Source organism: Mixophyes fleayi, chromosome 1 (genome assembly GCF_038048845.1).
Source record: "Mixophyes fleayi isolate aMixFle1 chromosome 1, aMixFle1.hap1, whole genome shotgun sequence".
In the NCBI taxonomy this organism is placed as follows: domain Eukaryota; kingdom Metazoa; phylum Chordata; class Amphibia; order Anura; family Limnodynastidae; genus Mixophyes; species Mixophyes fleayi.
The window spans coordinates 30,654,567-30,676,749 of record NC_134402.1 but is presented as its reverse complement, the minus strand read 5'-3'; positions in this window follow the sequence as shown (position 1 = coordinate 30,676,749).

Here is a 22,183-nt window from a genome sequence, read left to right as displayed (position 1 = left end):
TACACCAATTGAGGATGACACTTTTGAATAAGAAGAGGATGCGATGGAGATTTGTGTAGCCGACGAGGGCGCCAATGAGGATGTTGATAAAGATGAGGTTGGTTGTGTAAGTCCTGCACCAGTGGCAGCAGTTCTGGCACGTGACAAGAAAAAGGCCATTGTCATGCCTGGGCATAAAACAAAAAAAGCCACTTCTTATGTGTGGAATTATTTCTACCCAAAGCCTGACAACAGTTGTCTAGCCATTTATAGTGTATGTCAAGCCACAGTCAGTTGAGGGAGGGACCTTAACCATCTTGGAACCTCATCCATGTTACGACATTTGACGAGAGTTCATGGCAAGGTTTTGGGAAAAGCTGAAAGTTATGGCAAAAAAATAACAAGAAGCACTCCATCATCAGCTAGGACCCTTCTGTCACCTACATCCCAACGGCTGCAATCTACACCCACAACACCATCCTCATCAATATCCTCAGTAGCGATCAGAGTTAGCCCTGCATCCCACTTATTAAGGCTCGATGACTCCTGCAATATAACTGATTCCTCAGAAGAATGTTTAAGCGTTAGTCCCACTGCTGCTGCTGCTGTTGCTGCTGCTGGGGATGAATCGTGATCCCAGAAGAAGGCCAAGAAAAAGAGCACTATTACTTTACAACAATTAACTGTGAAACAATCTTTTGCTAGAGGAAGCAAATATGACAGCAGTCACCCAGTCACCAAGCGGATCACAGACGCCATGGCTACCATGTTAGTGTTAGATCTGCATCCAATCTCCACAATAAACACAGCTGGTTTTTCACAGTTAATTGATGTTTTGTGTCCCCGTTACAAAATTCCATCACAACACCATTTTTCCCATAAAGCTATTCCGCAACTAAACCAAAAAGTTTGTAAAAATGTAGTAATTGCGCTCAAAAATGCCATTCTGCCCACTGTACACTTAACCACAGATATGTGGACATGTGGAAGTGGGCAAACCAAAGATTATTTGACTGTGACAGCCCACTGGGTTTGTCATTTGCTTTCACCAGCAGGAACAGCAGCAGCATGTACACCAATATGTAACATTTGTCACAGGCAGGCCACTCTTTGTATCACCGGCTTCACTAGCAGGCATACAGCTGACAATTTGTTACGAAAACTAAGGGATGTCATTGATACATGGCTTATACAACTTGGACTCTCCCCAGGATATGTAATTTCTGATAACGCCAACAATATTGTGCGAGCATTACAGCTTGGTGAATTCCATCACATTCCCTGTTTTGCTCACATAATAAACTTGGTGTTGCAGAGCTTCCTAAGAAATAACCGTGAGGTGCAGGAGATGCTTTCGGTGGCTCGTAAAATTTCAGCATCTCCAAGAACAATTTAACTTGCCCTGCCACCAACTTAAGCATGAGGTGTTAACAAGGTGGAATTCCACCCTGTATATGCTTCAGAGGATGGAGGAACAGCGCAAAGCCATCCAAGCGTATTGCACAAGCCATGACATTGGGAAAGGAGGGGGAATGTATTTCACTCTGGCACAGTGGGGAATCCTTTCTGTGCTGTGCAAGGTGCTGAAATCATTTGAAGTTGTGACTTGTGAAGTGAGTTCAGACTCTGCCAGCTTGAGCCAAGTCATTCCCTTAATTTGACTATTGGAAAAGCAGCTTGACAAACTGAAGGAGGAGATGAAAGAAAGCAATTCCGCAAAGTATGTATAAAAATGTGTGACCTTGCCCATAACTCCATCCAATCCTACTATTAACATTCAAAGGATAGTGGAGGATTATTTTCAATGAGGTAATTGATATGGAAATGTCAGCCAGTCCCTTTCCTTACTGGGAAGAAAAACAAGCCATTTGGAAACCCATGTACAAACTTGCTTTGCAATACCTAAGCTGCCCACCCTCCAGTGTGTACTCTGAAAGAGTATTCAGCACAGCCAGGAACCTTGTCAGTGATCGACGTAGGAGGTTACTTCCGAAAAATGTGGAAAAGGTGATGTTCATCAAAATGAACTATATCTTCCATGAGGAAGGCCTTTACCATCCAAGACATCCAAGTACTGACAGTTCTATAATGCGGATTCCAGTGGAGATGAATTAATAGTCTGTGATGATGATGTACACACTGATGAGGGTGAGGATGATGCTGAAGATGATGACAACAACATCTTTTTAAAACTTTCACTATAAGTGTAGGGTGTAATCTACCCCCAAACAGAAAAGGGACTTGGGGCATTTCTATTTAACATTCAGTCTTTAAAGGCTGCTGTGTTGTCAATTTCACTGTAAGTGTAGGGTGTCATAGACAGACAGACACCAAACTGCCTTTGTCCATTTCTATTTTATTGTATAGTCTATGCAGGCTGCTTCTTCTTCTATTTCAATTTTAATCTATGGGAAACATCTAGACCTAAACAGAACATCAGCTTTGGGCATTTCTGTTTTATTGTACAGTCTTTGCAGGCTGCTTCTTCTTCTATTTCAATTTTAATCTCTGGGAATCATCTAGACCGAAACAGAATATCTGCTTTGGACATTTCTATTTTATTGTACAGTCTATGCAGGCTGCTTCTTCTCCTATTTCAATTTTAATCTCTGGGAATCATCTAGACCCAAACAGAACCTCTGCAATCAGCATTTCTATTTATAAAATAGTCTTTGCAGGCTGCTCCTTTTTCTATTTAACTATAAGTGTAGGGTATAATATACACCCAAAGACGATGGCTACATTGCCAATAGGCAAAGATGAAGAGGAAGACAAGCAGGCTTGTCTGTAGAATTTGCAGGCAAGTGTTACATTACATTGAATAAATATGAATTTCTATAGCTCTTTTTACACCGTTGGCTGCCACCCTGGATTGGTGTATGTAGCTGTAGAATTAAGGATGGCCTACCAGGGATTAAACTGTATTTTTCCTAATTTGCACTAATAAGGTTTGGGTGTAGACTAGAGCCAAAAAGAAAAGATGCTTTGGGCATTTCTATTGATCGTACAGTGTTTGCAGTCTGCTTTTTTTTCGATTTAACTATAAGTGTAGGATGTAATATACAGACAGACACCAAAATGCCTTTTTTGCTATGCATTTCGATCAATCTCTTTAGTGCGTTGTCTGGCACCCAGGATTGGTGTGTGTCTGATAAAAGCACACATCCCGGGGAAGGGCAGAGCTCGCTTACATTTATTAGCTGTAGAATTAACTCACTTATCCAAGAAACAGGTGGAGCACTAAATTAGGTTATTTTACCCACAAAATTTTTTATTTTTTAACAAATTGCAAAACAAAAAAAACCAAAACCAAAACCAAAACCAAAACACACAAGGGTGGTTTTCCCAAAACCGAAACCAAAACACGAAGGTAATCCAGATCCAAAAACAAAAACAAAACCAAAACACAGGGGTCAGTGACCACATCTCTAACTGTATTTGTTGTTATTATTTCCACTTTACTTTTTAACTTTTAGCTGGTAAAACAAGTGTCAACATTCAGCACAAAAGATTTGGATGTCAAAGACAGCCAAGCCTATGTTACAGCATGTAGACATATCCTGTAACACTATGGGCACTCTGATCCCTATGAGCTGGCTTTCCCCATGTGTCAAACGTTGTAAGTGCCAGCTCACTGAAGTTATAAACTACAGACAGCTTAGGAGACTGTGGGAGCTGATGCCACCTTACATAGGATCTATATCGGTGGTGTCATAAGTGTGACGTGATGTAGAGTCTACGGTCAACCCAGTAAAAGTGTTAAAATGAGCCTGTCCCTTTATTACAGCATTATTATAGAATTAAATCTGCATTTTTACCGCAGCAGTTCCATTTCAGAGCTCCAGTCTTTATCACATACTTGCCAACTTTTCCTCGTTGGTTTCAGGGAGATCACGGGGGAGGTGGGTGTGCGGGGGCGGGGCTTGATGAATCACATCATTTTGGCCCCATCTCCTAAATGATTGTCACAATTTTGGCCAATTGCAGCAGGGGGCGGGGCTAAGATTACACGATATTTGCATCATTAAGCTGGACATTCCGGGAGAGTAGGTAACTATGCATTAAAGAAAAGCAGCTAATGAATCTCTAGAGACTGTAGTGTCTTTTACATGTATGTCTATATTACTGAAGTCATGTTGTCTTACCTGTCAGTCTTTGATTAAATCTTGGTCTCCATGAAAATGGCCACCTCCATAGGCATCAATACATGGACATAGGACACAATTTCTGAACTGTGTCATCATGCCACAGATGGCGAAGCCAACCACACTCAGCATCAGAGAGAATGCCAGACTCTTGAGGGAGTGAGGGAGATCACCCCTATTTCAGGGAGTCTCCCTGACATTCAGGGAGAGTTGGCAAGTATGCTTTATCAGAGATGATATTATAATGCATTATAGTATAATGAGCCGACTCTACAGCTCTCACCCCTTCATCAACATCATCATCAACATTTATTTATATAGCGCCAGCAAATTCCGTAGTGCTTTACAATTGGGAACAAACATTGATAAGACAATACTGGGTAAAACATACAGACAGAGAGGTAAGAGAACCCTGTTCGCAAGCTTACAATCTATAGGACAATGGGAGTTAGAAACACAAGGGCATGTGCTACATCATATTGCACAATGTACCAGCTAGAAAGCAAAGGTAAAAGTATTGAGTGGGCTGTGTGTGTTGCAATGTTGGTCAGAGGGTTGTTGTCTTGCGTTAGCTGTGTAGAGGGTGGTAATCTGGTAATCTAGGGAAATTAAGATGGTGGTTGCGAAATATCATAACCTTGGGCCTGATTCATCAAGGTACGCAAACGCATACGCATTTGCTAATTGGTTCTGCGCATGCGCGAAACGACACTTGAGATGCGCAAAACGACACTTGAGATGCGCAAAACGCCACATACGCTACGCAATCACGGCAGATACTACTCTCAAAGTCAACGCGATCTAAAAGTCCAATGCAAATAGATTTGAGATGGCTGCTGACCACTTGAGAACAAAGGGGTGGGAATGGGCGGAGAGTAGGCGCGGACTGGGCGGAGATGAGACATCATTTGAGTAAAGTAGGCGTTATGCTTTTTTACTTGAGAACAGTAGGCGTTCCCTCTGTCCAGTTGAGTGAAACTGACGTCACTCCTGTCTCAAATCTTTCACAAAAGTTAAGGAAGGCCAGGGTCATGTTTAAATCCAAAACACCTAGCGCAAAAATCTGTTAAAAGCCTTTAGAAGCATACTCTGCGTATGAAAAATTAAAAAAAAATATGCTAAACAAACACACATATTAATATTTGGTATTTTATTCAGAAATGTAAAAAAACCTAAAAAAAATAAAATGTATAATATAGCGCACTATGCTGCTTGCTGCCTCTTCAGTAAAGAGGCCTGGCTTTTATGGGCCTCTACACTGCTGGAATCGAGTGCACAGTGCATGGCTAATTTTCTAAATTGTGTTAAACTGTTGGCCAAACATTCGACTTTATCTTAAATATTTATTATAAATCTCTTTTGATTCTCATCAACTAACAATTATCATTAGTCTCAATATGTAACATGGATGATTTCACAGTTGTTGAGTTTTCAATATAATAAAATAATAATACACATATAATAACTATACACTTTTTGTTGGAATTTACATGCATTATTTTTGCTATTGTAAATGAAGTGTTTGATTACCACAGGGAAAGTTTTTACAGCAACACAAATATTGTAAGGATATTAAGGATCCCTAAGACACAAGTGAATTAGTGAGGTCTCGAACACACGTTTGCAAGCTTCAAAGGTGGATTGGCTAACTGCTACGCCACTGTACAAGTGGTGACGAATACAGAATAGAATAACAATGAAAGATGAGCAGCAACTTCTATCATAAGTTGGTGTCCTTAAAAGATGGTGAAAACTCCAAATATTTTCACATATTATACACTGTAAGAATTGGTATATGGTGAGTAAAAATGTATGCATATTGAAATATATCCATGTTCATTAATACAAATCAAAAGTATATTAATATTGCTACCATTTTTGTGTTGTCTTTTTGTGTTAAGCACTTAGCTTTTTCTACTTCTGCCAGTACAGATTTACTATGTCTTTGCAATAAAGTCTTTTGCAACAACTCCTTTGATGTGTTGTAAGTGATCACACTGTTCAACATGACATATAGGCAGATTACACACCAAATCATATACAAAAGCACTCTTAGTCACAGAGTGGAATAAATACACTCAAACATTGACATAAACAAAGGTAAGCCACATACACACATGAATCGGGGGTCTAACGCATTACCTTATCATTGCAAGGTTATTTCTTCATCCACTAAGGTATACTTCAGATTGAAAAACCCACACCAAACTGCACAATAACTATTTCGGTCAGCTGAATCGCTGTCTTAGGTCTGACAAATCTGGCAGGTTGCATTTATTGTTAACGGCATTTCGGATAACGTGCTATTAAAATCATAACCCTACATACACACACATAACTAAAAATAATTGCTTGTCGAACGCATCAGGACCTTGAAAGTCTTCACCTTAACAAAAAAAAAAGGGAGCAAGTTGCGTAAGGTATGAGCATTTGCACATTTTTTATTTATGTTATACTTTAGTGAATATGCTTAATGGAGGTTGGTAAATCGCTTTGTGCTTATGGTTGACCTGTGGGCTTGAACTCCTGCACTTAGTATTGGTGGGTGGAATACATAACCAGAGGGGCGCACGGAGGATTGTCTGGGGGGGGTTTCTCCCCGCCGACCCAGCGCTGGCTCCGTTTCGCCAGCGCTGTCCTATACAGCAGCCGTGGCGCTGTCTAAGAAGCATCTGCGGCGGTGCTGTATACAAAACAGCACCGCCGCGGCCGCTTCTTTGACAGCGCCGCGGCTGCTGTATAGGAGAGTGGCCACTTAGTTAGCGCAGGGGGGTTTCTAGAGACTCAGAAACCCCCCCTGCATGTGCCACTGAACCACTACACTATAGTGTCACACATAAAGTTGTCACATGTTAATTTAACACATGTAAATGATTTATACGGAATATAATTATATTCCAAACTTTTTTTACCTTAATATTGCCACAGCACTAACAGCTAAGCGCATGATTTACATCTGTAATAATAGTTTAAATCTCGACTTACCGTACATTGAATCAACTTTGCTAACATGGCAGGTTACTTTTAGGCAAAAACACACTTGTTTATTTCGTATGCACCTGTGTGCTCTTAATGACTTCTATCCGGCATACTCTCCGGCGTACTCACCGGCATTTAATTAATTAATTACAGTGGTAGGTAAAAATACCTTGCTTGCACTTCTGTGTTGTTGGGAGTTTCACAGTTCTGGGTAAGAAGACTGTAGATGGTCAAATGTTTTTTAATCTGATGTTTACTGCTGTACCTTGCTCAGCACTCAGTATGTTTAAATATTTAACCATATGTTGGTGAGCTAGAAATCTCTATTACAGCAGAAAGGGCTTAATGTACTGTGCTAGTGGTTTTTAAGTTGAAGGTTAGTGGAAAAGTGTTTGGTTAGCTGCGGAGTTTTAATATTTAGGCCACTGTGTATACTTAGAGGCGGAACTGCATACAGTCCTCTAGAATGTAGTGAAATTAATAAATATTATCCCTTTTCATTGCTTAATTTTTTACCTGTTTACCCTCCCCCACAGATATCGGTTCTGCTGCCGAGTTTGGTTCTGTCATTGTTTGGGTTCTGTGGCATTTGAAGACATTCTTGTCTGTGTGCGTGGTAAGTAGAAACCAGATATTGTTTCTTACATACCCCTTGTTAAAACACCTTGCAGTAAGAATGGCCATGCTTTTTTTATTTATTTATTTGTGCTCTAATCACTTTTATTGAGGTGGTGTTTTTTGGCCCTACCTTAAAAACACATTAACACTCTGTATTTAGTGTTTCACTCCCTTCACATTTGTACGCCACATAAAGTTGAATATAACTAATCTGAATTGTGAAAGGGTCTATGGCAATGGTAAGTATCACGTTTGCAAGCACTTTGGTGGTGGTTCTATATGACTATATGGTGTTTGGACAATGAATAGGGTTTGTTTCTCTAATTTTGCTTCTAAATTTTTATTTTTTTTTAACAAACTCACCTTCCACATTACTTTCATCTACTTATGGACTGTCCTTTTACACCATTAAGCGAAAGCATGAATAACGACATCATTGTAAGTATTGGTTGTGTCATTTGTGGCAAAGTCAGACAATGCAAAGTCTAAACGTTTCACCTAAGTGCTGGTTTGTGACCTCTTCCTTTTGAAACACATACAGGCACTCCTGGAGTTGGAGTACATTATGCATCATGAGGGGCCTACTCCTGTGCCCCATCCTAACCAGCAACTACGCCGACGTCGCCGTCTGAGGAAGCGCATCTTCAGGCCACATGTCAGCCTCTTTGGGATGTCAGATGCGGAGGTTGTCCGTCGCTATCGGCTTCCTCCACATGTGATCTTGGACACCCTGCGCATTGTGGAGCGTGACCTTGAGCCAATGCGCGTCATCCCGACAGCAGTACCGCCTTTGACCAAACTTGTGGCGGTACTGCACTTCTGTGCTACTGGTTCATTCCAGTTCACAGTCGGAGTCGTGGCAGGAATGTCCCAGGCGACCTTCAGCCGTGTGCTGGAGGTTGTCCTGAGGGCATTTCAGTCACGGCTCCAGCAGTTTATCCATCTGCCACTCGAAGAGGAGTCTCTTGTGTGGATCAAGCAGCAGTTTGACACTATAGCTGGCTTTCCAAACGTCATAGGGGCTGTAGATGGGACGCATGTGGCACTGGTGCCGTTGAGTGGAGATGCTTTGGTTTACATGAACCGGAAGCATTTTCGCTCAATAAACGTCCAGGCCATATGTGACCCATCTCTCCTGTTTCGAAACCTGGTTGCGAAATGGCCTGGGAGTACCCATGACTCCTATGCGTTTCATAACTCATGGTTGTGGCCTAGATTGCAACAGAGGCAAGGGGGTGTCACACCACACGGAGATGCATGGCTTCTTGGTAATTATGTGCAAATATTGTTTCCCTCAGCTATAAATTTTTAGTAATATTGTATGGCAGACATAGATTGTTAAAGTATAATATAGAACTTGATATTTTACTGTTACACAATGTTTAACATAGTGCATGTGCCTTGTATTTATAGATTCCGCTACTATAGAGTGATTGTATCAATGTTTTGAATATTAAGAGATATAATGCTAATGTAGCCGTATAACTGAAAGTCACCTATTAGTAAAAGGTATGTGTCCTGTGAATAGTGGACTCCGGCAGGTGTGTAATTATTAGTTAGGTGTACTTTGCCAATCTCTAATGTGGATTTACCTTTGTTTTAGAGGCATTAATAGACATAGCTAGTTTTCTTAGGATGCTAATTATACAGTATTACGACATTGTAACCTTACTATTTGGGCTAGAATGTAGTTTGCCCTCATATATTAGAATGTTAGCATTAAATTTTTATAACGTATAGTTGTACTCTTAAAAGGAATTCATTTTTTTGTTTTTTTCTTTCCTCTCTTCCTACATAGGAGACAATGCGTATCCCTCCTGCCCTTGGCTCCTCACTCCTATATTGAACCCACACACAGAGCAGGAGGAGGCCTATAACTTGGCTCATAGGGCCACCAGATCGGTCATAGAAAGGGCCTTTGGACTTCTGAAGGCTCGATTTAGATGCCTGGACCGGTCTGGTGGCAACCTGATGTATGAGCCGAGGAAGGTGTGTAGGATAATCGCTCTGTGTGTGGTGTTCCATAATATTGCCATCAGGAGTGGGGCACCAGGGGTCATGGACGAGGTTGCTGGGGTGGACGAGGCAGAGGAGGAGGCGGAGGAGCGGAGGAGCAGGAGGAGGTGGTGGAGGCGGAGGAGGAGCAGGAGGAGGCAGTGGTGGTGGTGGAGGCGGAGGCAGAGGAGGAGGAGCAGGAGGACGACCAGCTGCATCTGCCGGCGGTGGTGCTGGAGGAGGAGAGTCGGCAGGAGGCAGCATCGGCCATCCAAAAGCCAGAGGCCTTTGGAGATAGTAAGTATTTGCTATAAGTGCTGGACATAATTGGATAACATTGAGATGTCCATTATCCTTGAAAAAAAACCCTGCTTTCGCACATGTTGATTTAATGGTAACCTAAATGTCACACGTTTAAATGGCCCTACAAATGTCAATGTCTTTAACCACTCAAACCACAGACAGAGCCATCATAACACATGGCCACGCAGGGCAGGGAAACACAAATGTGCCCGATAGCCTTTCAACGTGTCAGTATATGAATGGGTTTTTGTTTAACTTCAAATCTAAACCAAAAAATATTGTAACTTCCTGTGAGTGGTTGTGTAGATAGTGGGCCAATGTAGTGCTTTGCCTTGGGGCCTATAATGCTGTTAAGACCACCCTGTCCACGGGCCTCTCCCCGGGCCACACCAAATGTAGAACATCTATCCAAATGCAACACCAAAGCCTTATCAACGTCTATTGTGCGGCCAAATGCATTTGTACCTAGAAGCCTAACATTTGAAAGTAATGTAACAGTGGGCATCTCTAGTAAATCCTGTCTGTTTGTCAAAATAGGTATACATGTATTGAATTTTTTTTTTATGATTTGTTTCAGCACACATGGAGGAAGCTGACAATTGGCCTCCCCCCCCCCCCCCGCCACCAACCTTGTCAGAGTTGAGGGCCAACATTTTGGCCTCATGGCAAAGAATTAAGGACCTCCAAAAAGAGCAGGAGCAACACATGGAGGACATTGAGGCCAAACTGGCCTATTGTTGTGCTTTGTATCAATAGTTTTTTTTTATTTTTATTTTAAATTTTTATGTAAATAGTTTAAAATAATAAATGTACAAAGATGTTTCTGTTTGTAAATATGTTAAAAATATATAAGTTTAAGTAAAAAAAACCTTGGTGTGTGTGTGTTTATTCATCTATTTATCCTACATGTGGTTGTAAGGATAAAAGAGAATATATATATAATAAGCCGAAAAGAGTAACATTTCAGCAAGATGGTTTTTGGCAAAAATAATTTCTATAGCAGAAAAGATGTGGATTTTCTGTATGCATTTCATCCAAAAGGAACATGTGCCCTCCACTAACAAGCCACCCCTCTAAGAGGTATGGCATCTGTAGGCCCTGTGTGCAAGATAAATTCCCAAAGGTCAAATGCCCTAGCTAGTTTACAATTTCCCCAAATCATGTGTCATTGTAGTGATAGTCCAAAGTTACGTTCAAGTGTCAGAGCAAAGCCAGTCACACATTGAAGAGAACATATGGAAACTGTACCCAGAAGTGGCATAAGTGGTGTAAGGCAGAAGTGGAAGCGAAGCTAATCTCCATGGTACTGGAGTGTGGTAAGCGGTCTGTTGTGTTTTGAAACAGCTGAGTACATGACATAACGTGTACGGCGTGGATCCAGATGAAAGTCGAAAGTCGGATGGCAGCCAATGTAGCATTTAACTCAAAGAAGGCTGTCCCCTACAAATCCCCCCCCCCTCCCTCTTAGTCCATTAGTAGTTATAAATGTCAGCATGCACATAATAATGTGCCTGTGAACTGTGGGTCCTGAGCCATTGTTGAAAATTCCCACCAAAAAATAAATTTTATTACAATACAGGATAATTAGGAGGGCGTTTCTAACAATGTAGTACAAATCAAATAAAAAAAACAAAAACCATTGTGTGAAGTACCTGCGTTTCTTGTTAGCATAATGTTCCCAGTCCACACAATAGTTGAGGGTATTCTTTGTATTTGAACTCAAGTCTGCTGTGTTGTGAGTCCAAAGAGCTAACCAGTGAGCTACCTGTGAGATGGATATCTTGTGAGAAATTTGTGTGAATAATGAAGAGTAGTATTAAGTGTCATTAGCCTGTGTAGCACGCATGCTGTATGGTTGGTGTTGTCTGGGTTTGTTCAAATCTCAGGTTGGCCTAGTGGGTAGCTGTCACACTTTCCATACAGTCACTCATGAGTTCTAATCCAGACAGAAACCCTTCCTCTGTGTGGAAGTTGTATGTGTGTATCCTTTATGAAAGAGTATGCTATGCATTTTGCAGAAAAGGCAATATACATTTACACCACATACATTTTAATGCATTCGTTATTAATGTGTTTTTAATGTAGCTAGGTGCATGCATTTTGCGTACTATACGGAGAGTTGAAATCCTAAACTCAGAAAGTTCGTGAGCAATGTGTTTGTTACAAGTGTGTATTATGCTAATTAATAGCAAAGGAAAAACGACAGTTCAGAGTGATGCACATCATTGTTATTTGTGAGCGATTAATGAGTAAAGAGCTATCTCGTAAAAATAGACCCCAGGCATTTGTGTTGGTGTTGTGTATAAACAAACTGTTGGCCCCTCCCACAGTGGGCGTGAAGTATACATTGCTTAGCAATTTTGTTGATGGCCTTGTATGTTAGTAGAATAATTTTATATTGGATTCGTTGAAATACAGGCAGCCAATGTAGAGACTGAAAGAGTGGCCCTTCAGTTATGGTGGGAATTTAGTAATGTAAGTGGTGAGGGTAGGAATCAGGATATCTGACAGGTGATCGTTAAGGGATTGATAACTTGGAAGAACACCCAGTTTTAATGTATTTATGTTATTCCAGTAATATGAAGATCTTAAGCACAAAAAAATTGCCTTTTGATATAAGATGGGACATACAGGAATATCCACCCTGGAATAGAATGAAAGTAGCCCTGATTCATAAACTCATATCTACACTATTATCTACATTTATAAGAAACACTGGCTTAATATGCATTATAAATACCATCTGCAGAATATCTTTTATGTCCACAAAGATATTTAGCTTTTTTTTTTTTATCAGATAATTATGTATGCTAATAATTAAAAAAAAAGATTAAACACAGACTGTCAGAAGATTAGAAAAATATACATGAAGGTTTCTTTTTAATTGATCACACATTAATAACATATTTGACAAACATTTATTACTAATGTTAAAATTGCTAAATACACAAACATGTATTAAAGCAATTTAAAAACAATTTAATCGTAAGTTTTTACAATTTCCAAACTCATTAAACCTACACACTACTCAATTTGTAAATGTTGGTAATGCTAATACCAAACTGTAGTATAATGATCAAATGTAGTGAAATGTAAACTGTATTTCTTTCTAGATGTTATTGGAACAAAATTAAATCCACCGTGACTGACTTTTTGTTTATACTTGTTGCCCTCACAGCAGAAGATACAACAACCTTCCCTGGCCAATTCCCTGACACCACTTTTCTGTTCTCCATATACAGTAGCCTTATAGTGACTTTAATACCATTCATATATCCGTTTCCTTCCTATTTGTATATTTTAAAACCAAACAAACGTAAAGCTACTCAGCATTTTACTATGTAGAGTATAAAAAAACTGAGTATATCGAATTTATGCACTTTGATGCATCTATTATTATTATTATTATTAATTTTTATTTATAGGGCGCCACAAAGTATCCGTAGCGCCGTACAAGGACAAACAATGGCACAGTACAAGGTGAAACAGCACAGTACAAGTAACAGTAAGCACTATAACTCTGGGGGCTCAGGCACAGCATGAAAGAGAGGGAGGGAGGGAGGGGAAAAGTGAGTATAGGCAGGTAACTATGGCCCAAGAGGGTGGGCACGGATGACAGGTTGAGAGTCACTGGGGGGAGCGGAGAGAAGCGAGAGGAGACAGAGGGCAGAGGGACTGAGAGGAGGTGAGCTGAGTAGCTGGAGAGCGCAGTTAAAAGTGATCTAGTCCAATAAAAAAGTGGAAGTTTCTCCATCAATTTAATAATTGATTGAGAAATAATAAATTCTTTGAACACACACTAAATTTGTATAACCTCCCAGAAGCAGAGGTCTTCCCATCTTCAAGCTCATCAGAATAATTCATCCATTAAAGGTCTTTTTGCCATTTGTAAGAAAGTTACAATACAATATATACAATACAAGTAATCCAGTGTTTCAGTCCCCCTTACTCTAACGGATGGGCTCACATTACATAAATAATAGTACAAAGTGTTCTAAATCATCTGAAATCTTACTGTGAATTCAGAATTTTGTGGAGCTACAAATTTGTGGTTAAAATGATAGCTTAGTCCTGCAAAATGGGCCATTCTCTAGATATAACACGTTGTTTTTTCCATTCACTGGACGTTTTCAGAATGACATCAAATTCATATTTACACATACATAGGTAATAATAGCTCTTTATAAACATTGAGCTAAACCTACATTTACCTGTGGGTAACCAAATGTAAAACTATTGCCAGTGTAATAAAGGGTGAAATACACATTCCTTTAATTATCAGAACAGTTGTGTGTGCTCAGGAATAAATAGTAACCATTGTTCAATGACTTCATTACGGAACCTCAAGTCACTAACTGGTTTGAGGAACTGACCTATGTTATAGGCAGCAATTTATTGTAGCTGCTCCATTCTTCAGCGGACAGTTACAATTCCCTGGTGACCATGTGGTCTACTGGAAGGGGAGTGGTCAATGTGTGTTATGGGCATGACTGGTAGACTGGTAGGCGTGGTCTTTGTGGGTAAGGGTGTGAACAATTTCTTTCTAATTTTTGTATTCAGGAATGTTGGAACATACAGTTTGATGGAGGTCATTATATATATATATATATATATATATATATATATATATATATATATATATATATATATATCATGCATTTGCAAATATGTGTAACAGAATTTTTTCAGTAAAGTGCTAGCCACACCCCCATATGAGGTTGGCCACACCCACTTGGCAAATGTCACTCCCACTTAGATGGGGGGCGCTGGTGACCTGTCTCGCCCAGGGCACTAAAATGTCTAGTTGCGGCACTGGCTGCTGTTTTATGTTGGGGCAAATTAAATAGGTTATGTGTGTTTTATGAAACTAGCCCTCTGGAGAGATGTAATGAAAAAAATAACCAAACTACTTTGCACTCCAAAGAATAGGAGCAGCCCATTTCCCCAGAGGTATACACACACAAAACTGAAATAAAAATAACAATAAAATAATACAGAAAGTGATGGCGCTGATGTTCTTCCATAAATAGAGAAAATAGAAGTGTTTAATTAAAAAAAACAGTATGTGGGGTATATTTACTAAACTGGAGTTTGAAAAAGTGGATGTTGCCTATAGCAACCAATCAGATTTTAACTGTCATTTTGTAGAATGTACTAAATAAATGATAACTGGAATATGATTGGTTGCTATAGGCAACATCTCCACTTTTTCAATCCCGCAGTTTAGTAAATATACCCCTAAGAGCCTTTTCCTTGTTGAGATAAATATTGTGGATCATGAAACTTCATGTGAACAATTATCCTCAAATATTTTGTAGTTGTTTGGCGAAAATATATCTGAAATCAATAAAAGTAAAGTAAATGTGTCTGTTTGTTTTAACATTTGAAATCCAAGAATCAACACAACCAGTGTATTGTGTGACTGATGAACAAGCAGTGATAACACCACTGTGTTTCAGAGATGTAACATAGTCGTTCAGTGAAATGGTCTGTTTTGCTGAGGCTTAGTGTAGGGGGTTTGGTAGTTGTGTCCTGCATACATGGGGCCTGATTCATTAAGGAACGTATGTCCATTTATGTGGCCTATTTTGCTATATTCGCTCTGTGCATGCGCAAAAACGAGACTTTCAAGAAAGTACGCAAACTATGTTTGCACATAAATGACACATCCCGCTGCCTACAATTTGAAGGGCGGAACAGAGAGGGAAAGGGGTGAAACGCGTAGGTAATGTACAGAAAAGGGCGTGCCGAGCTCGAGCGCACGTCACAGTGTCCGATTCAAGCTTTGGGCATCTCTAAGGTACTTGCTTTACAGTCGTATCGCTTGTACCAGCTACAAGAACTACTGTAAAAATTCATTTTATATGCAATATGCATTGCGAACAGCCAGATAAATGTATTTGATGTATGTAAAAATGAAAAAAATAACTTCCCCCAATGTCTTTTCCTTAATGATTATATTATTAACAGGCAATAATTATTACTTTTTTTTAATTATTATTTCTGTGCAGTCTGCTGGGACTTTATATTCCACGTATGTATTGTTTGTTTCCAGCAGTATGTAGTGTCTGTCTCACTACGGCAAGTGACGTATATAAAGAGCGCACTACACCCGCGTTCAAGAGCCGTTTCTTCAGATTCGCTTGTATTTGTATATGGACGTATATAGCAAGATGGGGGCACCATTTAAAGTACATGGGCACAATTGCATGCTGCCACTTGTAGTGCCACAAGTATGTACTTTAAATGGTGTCCCCATCTGGAAATATTAAGTGTTGCCATATCAGAAAAAGGTTATTATTGCCCCACTGGTAATGAAAAAGTATCCCACAATAATATCATAAAATAAAAATTCCCTTACATATAATAATTACTGAAATTTGGCCCACTAATTTGAAATTGCTGAAAAAAATCATATTTTGATACATGGAGTGTATCAAAGTGTGTGATCTATCGGTGAAGTGATCCACTTGTTGACCACTTAACGTCCGGTGATATTAGGTTTGGGAATGGGATTTATGATCCAGTGGCAAGGATTTCCCCATTATACTCTTCCAACATAAATGTTGCACAATAAAGTGTCCATTTTCTTCCCACATCAGTGTGTTATGTAGTTATTGTTCAGGGGTAAAAGTTCTCAAGATATTGGTTTGGTTAATAGAGATTAGGTGCATAAATGATCTGTAGTCATGCAGCTATGCCATTTTTATCATGCAGCTCTATCTTGGCTGCCAAATATACATTGTCCCAACAATGTACACATCAAGTCAATGTATAAAGAGAAGGCTGATGCTGTGCAATAGCTGGAGATTGTTCCTGACATGAAATGAAGAGATTTGCAGGCAGTTCACTGTGTACAAGAAGATGAGAAAAGTTTTTCTTTGGAAGAAGATGAAAGTTAACATCTGTATCGCACGAGTCATCCCTTTCCCATGCACACTGCCAGGAGTAATTACTGATCTGCAGGTTGCAAAGCTGAAAGCACAGAGGCTTTATCTACAAAATAATTTCAATAATGGAACTTTTCATTAAATGAGACAGCATTGATCAAAGTAACTAAATAAATGTGATTGGGTTCTCCCAAGTCATAAAGAGGACGGTAACATTTAAATGACCTTCTCTGCAGAAGTGCAAATACAAGGTGCATAGTGGATCCCATTATAAATATAAAAACAAGGAACAGTCTCTGCCAGCTTTGGGATGGTGCAAAATGCCTGTGGTTATCTGGTCTAAAATAACGATGCGCCCTTTAACAGCAAGAAACACCCCGAAAAATACATCTTCTCCCCTCATTTATCTAATTGTCATAAACTCCCTTTTAATTTTATGAGAACAGTGCACTGCAAGGCTGCCAGGGGCAGGCTGGGCTGGTGGGGCAGGGGGCAGGGCCACCTTAACAACATTACGAGCCCCCGGGCAAAGCAGTGCACCGGGGCCCCTACACACATATATATATGTATATATAAAACAAAAAAAACAAAACAAAAGATGATTATATATGTGTGTGTGTAAAAAAAAAAGTGATTTTATATACATATATATATATATATATATATATATATATATATATATATAAAAATCACTTTTTTTTTCAAATCCCCCCTTAACTTACCTTTTAATCAGCTTGTTCTCCGATGCGATCCTCTTTTCTTTTCTCTGATTCACTGCTGCTGCTGCTTGCTGATTATAATTCTTCTCGCGCTGAGGATTCCTCTGTCATGCTGCGCTCCGCAATATATGTCGGGCGTGATGGCGCCATGCCTGATATTCACTGCGAGCGCCGCACGGAGGAGGAGAATAGAGAGGGACCGGATCGCCAGCTGACGTGACCGTAAGGTAAGCATTTACTTCTTTTTTTTTCAGGATTTTTTTTTCCTCATTATTAAGGGCCTTACACAGGCACGCGATGCCCCCCAGCCATCCGTACACAGAAATTGGGCAAACCCTGCATGCAGCGCTGCCTCGGACGGGCCCCCTTGCCCTCAGGGCCCCCGGGCACCTGGCCATTGTACCCAATGAAAGAGATGGCCCTGGCAGGGGGTTATCTGCACCCCGGGCCGATCCCATAGTGGGCTACCTTGGGCTGGGTCAGGGGTCACCTTCAATTTTTTTTCCTTTAAAATGTTCCTAATAGTCGATCCTTCCCCCCCCCCCCCCCCCCGAACTAAAATATGCCACCCCTCCCCTGGAGACTGCTTTGATACAATACCAATCAGTGCAACCAAACACTAGATTTTTCCTAACATGTCCATTTTTTTATATAACACTATTATTTCCAAAGTAAGTGACCACAAGTCAGTCAATCAGTGTTATAAATCTGATAGATATCCACGTACAGGTGACCAGTCTGCGGCTGCATTGTACCTTCCACCTAAGATGTGGGTTAATTAACTAGTACTGAACAGAAGAGAATACTACTCAAATAGAGTCTTTGAAAAGGGAACATTGACGGCCAAAGGAACCACAAAGTTTAATAATCAGGTGAAAGTGCTATAATTCGGCTATGCTCCCATCATTTGCTATCCATCGTTTACAGAACTTGGTGGTTCTCCATCTTCTTTTTCATTGTAAAAGTCTGCTTTATTTCATGTTTGGATAGGTAGGTTTTTGACTATTCCTGGAAGGAAGTTTTGGGGGTATATTTACTAAACTGCGGGTTTGAAAAAGTGGAGATGTTGCCTATAGCAACCAATCAGATTCTAGTTGTCATTTTGTAGAGTGCACTAAATAAATGATAACTAGAATCTGATTGGTTGCTATAGGCAACATCTCCACTTTTTCAAACCCGCAGTTTAGTAAATCTAGCCCTTGTGGTGACAATTTGCTGGATTTCTTAGTTACATTAATCACCAGTGACATGAGGTTGTTGTGAACAGACCGACACGTTTTTTTTCCGTAAAACATTTCCTTTTCTTGCTGTACGAATGTCCGAAGGGTTTATGTAAACGTTTCTTGTCAGTCCGCAAACAGTTTCCCTCTTTAAATGCTGATTTGTGATGTCATGACAGCGTGTGCAGGTCCATTGCAGCTTGATTTCATAAATGACCCTTTCTGTCTATAGATTTATTATATGGACCTTTATAAAGAGTGCAACATCCAATATGCACACATCGGTGGAGACATCGTTACAAGTCAATGTGAATTCCCAAACACCCTAATTACACAGTCTGCTTTGCATCCAGGCTTCGCGTTGACTACAATGTAAACATTCTCCACTTAAACCTAAACACATCTTGCACTCAAAAACCAGTTCCATCCATATCAATTAGTACATGTGTTCTGTCCCCGGTTCATTTTCCAGCCAGTTCTCTTGCAGCCTCTGTTCCCTTCACTTTCTCCGTCTCTCTCTCGGCCCTTACCTGCGTCACTCCCCGACTTTCCACTGCTCTAATGGGTTTACCACACAGTGGTTAATTTATTGTACCTTCCAGCTATGCACCACACACAGAATACACAGCGAATAGCCTCTCTCTGATTCCCTCCTCACACTTTCTCTTTTAGTTTATTTTTCCTTTTGGAGTCTATAGAGTCAACTTCATGGGAGCAGCAATGTCATAATCCAAAAAGATACATAATACGCAAGGCGAGTAGCAACATAATGATTCATGATTTGGCAAATGTTGTATTAAAGTAACCGCCTGGGTAATTTACGAAATAAAATTAAAATACTGTGATGTAAGGAAGTTAAAGAGGGCAATTGCCACTTTGGCCACTTGTTTTCAGTTTCTCTTTAGAGTCACGGCACTTTTTATTATCATTCTTCATTCCTGCATATCCATGTGACACCCTCCCAACCCGCACCCAGTTCCAGTTTTGAAGTGGGTGGGGATAGAACAACCGTAGCCAATGAGATCCTCAGAATGGTCACATAAGCACAGAGTATTCTAAGACATGAGTGTGCTTATCTTGAGGGAAGCAGTGAATCCTCCACTTATATTATTGTAAAGCAAGAGCAGAGCTGCATGTGAATTAGTGGAATGAGCACAGTCCTCCATCAGCACAAAGTAGCCATGCTAGAGGCTTGTCACACAGATATTGGAAAGTGGTGTTGTCACATGCACACTATTATGATTATCATAGATTTGTAAGGTGCCACAGTGCATTGCAGTGCTGTACAGTAGGGAAAACAGGACATACATAAAACAAAGGATGTACAAGGTACACAAAAGTTTTAATATCATTGACCTATACCATCCAACATATAGAAGTGTTGACCACCAGAGTGCAATAAAGATAAACATCATAATAATCCTGTTATACAAGGTGCAGAATAAAGCCAAGGGTCGCTTCCTGTAAAGTAGACAATCTGGAAATTACAGACTTAAAAACGTATCAGTGGTTTGTCCTTGCCTTGTACATGTCCTCAGTCCACTTTCACTAAATATAGTTCTTTCTCTTTCTCATTTCTTTGTGTACTTCTCAGCCAAGTCATAGGCAAACAGAGGGGGGGGGGGTTCCTAGTGCCTGGAAACCCCCCTCCGAGCCTGGGGCAATGTATAATTGAGGTGGCTGGACCCTGCCACCGCTTCACACGGCTCTGCTTGAAAAGGGAGAGCTGTGTGCACCTAACAGTAGTGCATGCAGCATTGCCAATGTATATTATGGGAATAGGAAGAGTTGGAGAGCAGCCAGGCACTGTCTAAAATTATAGCCACGCCCCCATGCATGATTGTCACGCCCACTGGCGGCGTGGTGTGGAAACCCCTCTCTACAAATCCTGCGTTTGCTCCTGCAAGTGTCTATATTATCAGGCAGAGTTGCATATCTTTGTTGTATTTGGATATGACACAGTTTTGCTCTACATATGTATCCAAAGATCAGTTTTCCTAACCGTAAGTATATTCATGTTTAATCTAATGAGAATTCCCGTTAAATATAATGACAATGGTGAAACTGTTTTGTAAAACTCCTGCTCAGTGCAATCCAGTTATAGATTTTTCCTAAAATCTATTACTGGGTTTTTAACACTATATAAACCCCACAGCTGTATTTATTATTATTATTCTTTATTTATATGGCGCCACAAGGTTTCCGCAATGCTGTACAAAATACAAAATGCAGTAGACCAAATAACAGAGAACAACAGTACAGAGCAAATTGAGTAAAACCAAGACTCCAAAAGCTCCAAGTATAGCAAGTACAGTGACGTAGGAGAAGAAATGGTAATGAGACAGAAAGGAAGAGGACCCTGCTCATAAGAGTTTACATACTAAAGGGAGGGGAAATGATAGGAGTCAGTGGAGAGGATCAAGCGCAAGAGGAACACAGGACAGACTAGGGGGAGGAAGGTGAAGGTTAAGTGGATGGCTGGTAGGCTTTGAGGAACAGATGAGTTTTTAAAGCCCATTTGAAGGTGCTCAAATTAGAAGACAGATGGATGGAGCGTGGGAGGTCGTTCCAGTGGAGGGGGCAGCATGGAAGTTTTTAATTCTGGATTGAGATGAGGTAATCAGTGTGGAGGAGAGGCGATGGTCATTGACCGAAAGCAGGGGACTGGCAGGGGTGTAGATGGAGAGAAGGTTAGAGATAAAAGGGGCAGTGGAATGGGAGAGGGTATTGTGGGTGACGGTAAGCAGTTTAACGAGGATTCTGTCGGGGAAAGGGAGCCAGTGTAAGGCAAGGCAGAGAGGGGAGGCAGAAGAGGAGCGGTGTGATAGAAAGATAAATCTTGCAGCCGCATTGAGAATAGAGCAATGAGAAACGAGATGGGAGTGGGGAAGGCCGGTGAGGAAAAGGGTACAGTAATCGAGAGGAGAAATGATGAGTACATGGATAATGATTTTGGGAGTTGTAAGCCAATAAGTCAGAGGTATAAAGCCTAAGGATAGCTACATAGAAGAGTACCTCCTGCAACTGCATTGCCCTTCCACCTAAGGTGTGCGCTGCTTAACTAGCATTGAACAGAGTAGAATGCTGCTAAGAATGCTGCCAAGGCAGAGCATTCTAGAAACCATAGCTAGTCTGATTGATTGCTATGGGCAGCACCGTCGCTTTTGCTTTTTAGAAAGTTTGTTAGATCTACCACAAGTAAAGTGATCACTGGCTCCTATGACAATCACAAGGACTGGCCACACAGTCATTTGGGGCTACAGAGGAAAAAATATTTATGCTTCTTCGATGTTGTCACCAAAGGCCTTTGGGATTGTGTTAGGAGTCAGTGATCC